This window comes from Cydia pomonella, chromosome 12 (assembly GCF_033807575.1).
Source record: "Cydia pomonella isolate Wapato2018A chromosome 12, ilCydPomo1, whole genome shotgun sequence".
NCBI classification, from domain to species: Eukaryota; Metazoa; Arthropoda; class Insecta; order Lepidoptera; family Tortricidae; genus Cydia; species Cydia pomonella.
Genome location: NC_084714.1, coordinates 5,982,250 through 5,989,718, shown reverse-complemented (window position 1 = coordinate 5,989,718; position 7,469 = coordinate 5,982,250).

Sequence of the window (7,469 nt, the reverse complement as noted above, 5' to 3'; positions counted from 1 at the left end):
TCAACTCGATGGTACCATAATGTTCCATTGTCAACCAACTTACATAATATGTATATGTATATGAAGTTTCAGCTCAATAGAATAATGAGATAAGTGAGTCTAATTTAGCTTGCGAGATTTAACTCAGACAAAAAATATTGCAAGTTAAATAAAAGCTTGTAAAACAACATTTTGAGAGGTAGGAAAGAGAGAGGAAAAGAGAGAGAAGATATATTTAATTTGTGAAATAAATGAATGCCATTCTTACCGTGCTCAATAAGACTCTATAAGCAAATACTTAGGGCCTGTTTCACAATGTCCGAGTAAAGTCCTGAATAAAGCTACTTGTCACTTATGTAACGAATAAAGTCATCGTTAGCGTTTCACAATCTTCAAATAAGCTTAATTCGTAGATAAAGAGCTAAGTTTTATTTATTTGTTGATTTTTACTTGGACATTGTAAATGAAAGTACCTACAAGAATGTATGAAAAGTGTAAAATTAAAGCAACGTTTAATATATCTGAAGTTGGAGCCAATTTGATCGCAGTCAAAGAAAGAATTTCTCATAAGGGGTGAACACGTCTTTGAGAAAAACGCGGGATATTGTAGAGTTGATGAAAACAGCTGTGTATGGGGTTAGAACTCTTTTCAATGTCTTGTTTTTTTGTCCCCAAAAATGTGACGGAGTGTAGCTTTTTGTATGAGATGAAATTAAGTTTTTTATGTTTCTAAAAATGTAATCTACAGGTAAAAAGACATGCAAAAGCATGCGCCTTTTTTAATATATTTGATAAAATATAAAAATACAAGCGTAACAGAGCGGTACAAAACAAGACAAAAAATATTTTCAACCCACTAGCTTTATTTCTTGGTTTTGTTCTTTTTATTTTTTAATTTGGTGGATATATTTTTTGTTGTTGTTATTGTGTCTTGTTAGCCAGGCGACAATATTTGGATAGTTTGTTATAAGAAATATTATTCTACATTTACCAATAGACTAAATAGATGATTGGAACAACCCATTTTATAACTGCCATAAACATATACGTTTTGTTATTTTATATGCCATAAAATAAAACAAGGGCTTTAAGAGTTCATTCACCCGATTATAATTAGAAATCTATGACAAAAATCATCATAAAAATGGGCGGTTATTCTAAAAAGTGTGTAAAAAATGACACGTTTCTGCTCTAGATCTAGATGTACTTTTTAAGTAGGATTTGTTGTACAATTTCCATTTTGATAATTAACTCCCCATTCCATATTTTTACATAAAATGTTAATTGAAAGTACCCTCAAGAAATACTACTGAAGTTTAGACTTGGCCGTGTTTTTTTTAATGCACATTTATTTTACTTTCGTTGGATTCGAAATGAAAAGTAGAGTGTTGAACTCGAGTGAAATGCACCATTTATATATTTGCCAATTTTTTTATTACCTCGACAGAAATGGGTGCCTGCATCCCTTGGGTAACAATCTATTATTTAAATGTTACTTATGCAACTGGTTATCGCTGCGACATAAAAATGTAACTTATATATAAAACGTATATATATACCGACATATTACGTAGGACTTAGGTAAGCAAGGTTGGTAGCTAATTATATTTTCAATTGTCAGGTGATACTGTTGGTTTTATTTAATAATATTTATAAACAAAAATCAATCACATAATATAATCAAATGTAAGTCGATACTTAATTAAATCGAATTATACATTGAAATGTAGCAACACTAAGTTACATTATTTTTACTGTGGCAATTCTCATATACGAACTCTTGAACACGAACAGACCTGTACTTGCTTCCCAGTGTTTACGAAAGATAAATCAATATGATTATCTAATCCGCATATAATCTTTTATTCCACGGCCCTAAAACTACAATAGATACATCATTGTTGTCATGTATAAAACTTCATTCAACTTCAACTTCAAACTTCATAAAATTTTATGAACTTTAATGATAAACTTGAATTCACTTACACTTCAACGTACAAAGTGTTTAAATTAGAGTACCTCAACCTCAATTGGGGTATTTAAAGTGAGTCAATTGATATGCCTCTAGCACCAGTAATTACCGAACAACCCGAATCGAACTTTAAGATAGGTCAAATCAAATATTAGGTTTAGATACGATATGGATCGGATATGCCAGTGTCAAAAGTGCTGTTTTTGTTTAAAGAAACGTCACTTCACTTCTGACACTGACATATCCGATCCATATCGTATCTAGACCGAGTATATTTGACGTATATTAAAATTGGAATCAAACCGTGTGTCAGTATTTAACACCCCGAAATCAACAATGGAGTTAAACCAAGATATGTTGGCAGCAATTTTGATAGCCCAGATGATGCACGCGGGTTATTTTAAATGTGAAACTTCTATGATATTATGATATTTACTTAACACACACACAGGCTGGGCTATCAATATCGCTGCCAACTTAGAGTGGTGTGGCTCTATACTGATACGTTTCTCCCACTGAAAAAATGCTGAATAACAAACTGAAATATGTGTTCAAAGGCAATAAAAATCTCGGAACGTAACATTCATTTGAAATTAACGCGCCAGTTAAGATCAGCATTTAGATTAAGTCGGAACTATTCCTCTATTTTACACAGAAGCATTAATATTCTTAAAACCTGAATACTAAGGTTGATTTTTGCATGTTAAAATAAATGTGAGTATCTTATAAAAGAGGATTCGTCTCAAAGAAAGAATTCGTAATAAAATGTGGCCCCGCCCACCCCACACATGCTTACTATTGGATGTATCGGAAAAACGGAAGAGTTGGGGGTGGGGGTAAAATATGTAATGGAAAATACTGAACGGGATTATTGCGAATTCTTTTTTTATAGCCTTCTATTTAGAGCAATGAAACGTTAATAAAAAGCAAGCTGTTTGTTTACTGTTTATATGCTGTCGGCGGCTGATTGTAAGATCGGCAGATCGTGAAATTTCTAGGCATAATCGTGATGCGTGAAAACGAGGCTTCTATTTCAGGACAGTTTGCCTTTCGGACACCTGAAGTAACCTAACGAACCTATTCTACCTATCTATTCGTTTAATGTGACAACCGACAAAACGTTATTCCGAAAAAACGAAACGACAGAAAAATTATATCTACTACCAAGCCTGTAGGGCTAAGATGGTCGGCTCTTTATCATTTGTCACCATACCTGTCCCGTTCTAATAAGTATGTAAGTGCGAAAGTGACGGGCATAGTGACAAGTGATAAAAATGGAACCATGATGCCGCCGCTGGTATATAATAAAATTTTATGAGAATCACTTGAGAAATGAGACCTGCAGAGGACGATATTCGGAAATACGGAAAGCATGTTTGTCCAAGCTGAAACGAAGACCTTCCCTAACGCAAGTCAAAAATACTTAGTAAAGGAAAGTATTAGATATATATGTATGTGTCTGTATTAACATAGTTGGCTGTTATAATTTGTATGATTATGATATTTATTTATTTTCTTTATTAAGGAATCAAACAAACAACATAACGGTTCAAAGGTGGATTATAAGCCCGTGAAGTTTCCTCTAATATGTCAACACTTACGGGGGGGGGGGGTTTACACACCATTAAAAAGAAATAATAGAAGCAATGCTTTGACCGTGTCAAGATAAAATAATCTATTTTGGTCCTCCCACGCTTCATAGCCAACAGATAGGGTTTTAGTTCTTAAGTTACGCTATGTTAAGCGTTTTAATTGAGCTAGTTTTACGCTCAATAAATCTACGCACTTAAAAATTATTTACCACGTCCACGTTCGTGATAAAATCTATCCAATTAAATTCAAATCTGAATTATTATAGACAGCCATGTATTTTACAATCCTAATTATAAATAACGGAATTTACAATGACCTCATTACAATAAGACTAAACCAGCTTTTTTATAGGCCCTGTTAAAAGTTAGAGTAGGCCTATTTACAAATTATTCTTATACTATAAACAATTCAGATCTGCAGAAGAGCATTCGGAAGGTGGAAACCATCAAGAGTAGTCGATATGTGTATTTGTTACATTTATACTTATTTAAGGGCCTGTTTCACAATGTCCAAGTAAAGTATTGGTAACAAATAAATTAACTGCTAGATAAAACTGCAAAACTTAGCACTTTGTCTACCAGTTAAGCTTAATTGAAGATTGTGAAACGCTAATGATGACTTTATTCGTCAGATAAGTGGCAAGTAGCTTATTCAGGACTTTACTTGGATATTGTGAACCAGGCCCTTAGCCTTCATAATAAATAAAACTTCTACCAGAGTCATATCAAAAGTAGGCAAAGCTGTACATGCATTAAAAAGACCAAAAGGCATTACTCAAAAGCCGAAGTTTCCCAAGTTTGTTCTAAAAGCTGTATTTGAAAGTTCAAAAGCTGTAGAATGAAAGAGATTGCACACAATAACACCCGTTTTATACTTTATGGTAACTAACATGGCGCTTAAACACTAAGAAAGCATGTAGGGTAGCCTTACAAACAGAGTTCGGGCATATAAAATTAAACACTAGCAACTTTCTAAGATACTTTTACATCTGATACGATCGTGAGACCTGTTGTAATGTATGGATCAGAATGCTGGGCGACGAAAGTGACGGATGAAAGAAGAGTGCACGCAGCGGAAATGAGAATGTTGAGATGGATGTGTGGGGTGACGAGAAAGGATCGGATTAAGAATGAGTATAAAAGGGGAAGTTTGAAAGTAGCACCGGTAGCGGAGAAGATAAGGAGTGGTAGGTTAGCGTGGTATGGGCATTTAATGAGGAGGGATGAATGCCATATAGGAAAAAGAATGTTAGAAATGAATGTTGATGGACGGAGAGCGGATGGTAGACCCAAAAAACGATGGATGGATTGTGTGAAATATGAGAAAGAAAGGAGTGAGTGCTGAGGTGACGAAAGATAGAGGAGAATGGAAGAGAAGAACATGTTGTGCCGACCCCACATAACGTGGGATAAGGGCAGGAGGAAGAAGAAGAAATAAGTAAATCTTTTTTAATCACTGTTATCAGTTTTCTTTGAATCACTTAAGAGGAAACATCGTTTTTTTTTTGATATTCTGGTTTAAACGAACTAGATTACTTCAAATAGCGCTAAAAACGGCCAAAAAACAGATGCCTAGCTTACAAAATAGGCAACAATAAACGCAAAAATCAAAACAGCCTAACACAGATAATTTCTTTCTCATTCTGTTTCCAAAATTTCGTTACGATTGCTTAAGTTCTAGAAGAGGAAAATGTGGAGAACAAAACCTCTATTTCTGAGATTTTTACGCCGGGTTTTTGCCCATGCTGCAGTTGTCCTTATTGCACTAATTTTAGTAGCTGACTTCGTCAGCGCGATGGAGATATTATTATTATTAATTAATAAGCAGGCAGGCAGTTATGACAACTGATATGACCTGTATCCAGTATTCATAAAGATAGTTATCAGGAACGAGTAGTAGATATAATATGCTTGTCTAATTTATTTTTAAACTGGTTCACATTTTGTGCTAAAACCACATCTTCTGGGAGTTTGTTCCAAGCCTTCACCACTCGATTGCTGAAAAAGTGTTTGTATGGGTTACTGTGAGACCTATGCCTTTCTAGCTTTAAGTGATGACCTCTCAGATGGTTGTTGTTGTTACTCGTACTGTTGTTGTTGTAGTCTCTCTTCATATGGCTTGTTTTTAAGTTGCCTTAGCAGTTTCGTGAACTTTCTTGACGTTTTACTTTCTCCAGCATCTCAATGTCCTTGGCAAAGTAAGGACTCCAGGCTTGAAAAGCATACTCCAGTACGGGTTTGACATATGTTATGCATATTTTTAGCATCGTGTACGGTGTTAAGGTCTGGAAGGCTTTTCTAATTAGGTAAATCATGCTTCTGGCTTTCTTAACCATTGTAGATATGTGCTCTTCCCACTTTAGGTCCTCAGAGATTTTAACCCCTGGGTCAGTTTGTTTGTGTAGGCTCAACTGGTATTTCCTCTTAAGAAACACACTAAAATAGGATGTCCAATAATTGTAAACTCTATTTTATAGTACCTAGGCGAAGCGTAGTCTTAAAGCAATAATAGTACTTTTACTTACTTTTTATTTCACAGATTATACCTAAATCGATGAAGCTGGTACTTATTTGATCTTGACACTCACCAGTCTTTGACTTAATTTTATTAAATGAGTCAGAGTTGAAAGCAAAAAAAATATTTAAATAGCAAAATCTTTGTATGGTGTACCGTCTCAAGCATTCAAGCGTTAAGTAAAAAACCGACAACTTAGTGTTTTACATTTTATGAATGAAGACTGTCAGACCATCGCGATATTGCGAAACTTTGACTTGTAACTTTTATATTAATGGGCGCCGTCTTTTGTTCTTCGCTGCAACTTAGGTGTAGTGGTACAAAGTTGTTTGGTCTGGTATATTAGTAATAGAAAACTAATATCAACCTATCAAGTTAAAATTAACATTTTCTTGTTAGGAATATGTTTTAGTTAAGGTTTATAAATAGGCTAAAAAGATAATAGTATGTTTAAAATAAAACTAAATGTTAAAGAATATGACCTCAGAAAAGTCAGGAGTTCTCTGAGACTCTTTTCATACATTGAATAAGAATGACCCTCAGAAACATCTTTCGTTTATATTCATGGGGTATTTACTGAACTGCTTTGGATAATACTTTTATATTTTTTTGTATTTAATTAAGTTCACTTTGAACATTTCTGTGTAATTGACTAGTGTAAACTGTTTAGGCTCGTATTTTATTCATATTAGTTTATATTTTGTATAGTTGCATGCTGTTTGTTTCTCAATTTAAAAAAAAATGTTTCATCACAAAATTGCTAGGGCCACCTCCTGTCTCCATCATCAGAACAGCTTGATGGTAATACCACACCCGACTTACATATTTTTGCAAATTTTCAACTCAATCGGAAATCGGGAAGTGGGTCAAATTTAGTTTCCAAGATTTGACCCACATTCATACTAACAGGGAAAGTTAAAGAAAATCTTGTAAAAACATACACATGTAAAAGTACGTGTAATAAAGGTCACCTTAATTTGTTATTTTAAGTAGAATATCTTACTATGCAACAAATTAAATTAAAATATGGCATAAATGAAATCTCAGGCCTGTTCCTTTTTCTTTCGCTTATGACATCAATTCCTGTTAATAATTAATTAATAGAAGCAACCAATAACAAAAACTAACAAACTATATTTCTTCGAATTCAGTGCGCTTGAAAAACAAATATGTTTTCTATAAACTAATTATAGTATTCCGAAACCTCTTTATAGGATTCCGAAGAAATATAAAAGGCAGCAAACTTCAATAGAAAACTATTTATGGGTTTCTTTCATTACTTAACTTTCTGGAGAGACGAGCTTTGCGAATACCTATTGAAATAAAATAAAATGGTATTTTATAAATGTTAGAATATCAAACAAAGTGAGCACACGATATCTAGTAAGTCAATGAGCCTGTATAAACTGGA